This window comes from Cyprinodon variegatus, unplaced genomic scaffold (genome assembly GCF_000732505.1).
Source record: "Cyprinodon variegatus isolate N-32 unplaced genomic scaffold, C_variegatus-1.0 Scaffold998, whole genome shotgun sequence".
Taxonomy (NCBI): Eukaryota; Metazoa; Chordata; class Actinopteri; order Cyprinodontiformes; family Cyprinodontidae; genus Cyprinodon; species Cyprinodon variegatus.
This window is the reverse complement of record NW_015151451.1, coordinates 237,324-238,880: the sequence shown is the minus strand read 5'-3', so window position 1 is coordinate 238,880 and position 1,557 is coordinate 237,324. Positions and strand designations below refer to the sequence as shown.

The 1,557-nt window shown below is 40.8% G+C and overlaps 1 protein-coding gene across 2 annotated transcripts in view; it reads left to right on the top strand.

Moving 5' to 3' along the window:
* Positions 1 to 1,557, top strand: part of LOC107100666 (Krueppel-like factor 15) — a 12,520-nt gene that overhangs the window by 7,282 nt on the left and 3,681 nt on the right. The window lies entirely within an intron of this gene.

Below are 1,557 nucleotides of genomic sequence, written 5' to 3'. Positions count from 1 at the left end.
GGCTACTGGAAAAAAAAAAAAAGTTAACTGCTTTTTTTTAGTTAATTTCATTATAGAAGGGGAAAAAAGAAATAATTCTGAGATTTAAGTCAGAATTGTGAGAAAAAAAGTCAGAATTCTGACTTTAATCTCTGAATTTTGACTTTAATCTCAGAATTCTGAGAAAAAAGTCAAAATTTCCACCTCTAGTCAAGCACACCATAATCAGGGCTACAGTAGTGTTGGAACAAAGACAAAAAGTTAAATATGCAGGAAACAATGTTTTAGAGTCTAAATATGAATATTTCCTGGGGGACCGGCCTACGCCGCGCAGAGCCTAAAGACGTGATGCACCATGGTGGACGCCCTCCATCTGATGCAAATTTGATTTAATTTGATAAAATGGTTTAAGGAGTCTTGTGAAATTCAGACTATTTCCTTTAACCTAAATTAGATCATTATCATTTTTTGTGTAAAAACAAAACTTTTTCCTGGAGTTCCTAAAGTTTTTCTTTCAAAGGATTGGTCGGTTTTACGGCTCCTTTGGACTGTAAAAGCTGCTGAACCCTGATTTAGATCATTTCTTCACCTGTTCCATGAGTGCGGAAGATGCTGTAATTATCGTTAGTGAAGTTTAGAAACTGCTTCTCTGCAGCTTTATTTGCTTTGATGGCGTGGGACGTTTCTGGCCTTCCCCACTGGGAGCCTCACACATAAATCTGACCCCTCCTCTAGAAAAAGGCTGCAGCACAGCAATATTTTCACCCACTAAAGCATTTAGAAAAGTCCAACCTTTAATTTGAGGAACATTCTTCAGTTGGTGAACGTTGGGAAATTACTGCTCTTACCAAACCACTGCTGTAGCAATGCTTGGACCCCCGCTGTCAGTCCTTCTCATCTACTGTAGCCAACAGGGCAGATCTCAGATGGAGGGAGGGACGGCTGTCCTCTCAGCTCAGGTTCCTCTAAAGGATTCAAGGACTTCAGGAAAGACAGATTTCCTATTGTTGATTATCACCCATCACAGCGGTGGCTGCCGTTTTTAAAGTGCTTTATGAAGAAAGTAGCAGTAGCTCACCAAATCTGGACCTATTTCCTGCAAATGTTCATAACATCATGCAGTCTAATGAGGTCCTTTGGCATTTGGAGGAGAATAAGAAAGTTTTAGTTCTGATATGAATCCACAGGTGTTGGAATACTTATTCCAGACCAGTGAGGGGCGCTGCCACTGAAGCACAGAGGGTAGAAAGATGTGCAGAGAGTAAACTGAGTGTGTTCGATTCCAGAGGCCGCATCCTGCAAGGACCTGGTCTGGGTCCTTCCAGGTCCGTTAAAAACAAAAAAAGGGAAATGGCGCCGAAGTCTGAGAATAGTTCCGTCTGAAATGATTGAAAATAGTTGTTTTAAAGTCGTAGAGAAATGTTGAGCTGGACACTCTGACCACCATGGCAGAGAGGAGGATGCTGTCCAGGCTTCAGTCCATCTTAGACAATGACTCACATACTATATTTTTGCACGCCACGTTTCACTTTACTTGAATCTATCACTTTACAGAAGAGCTATATGTGTAAATATTTT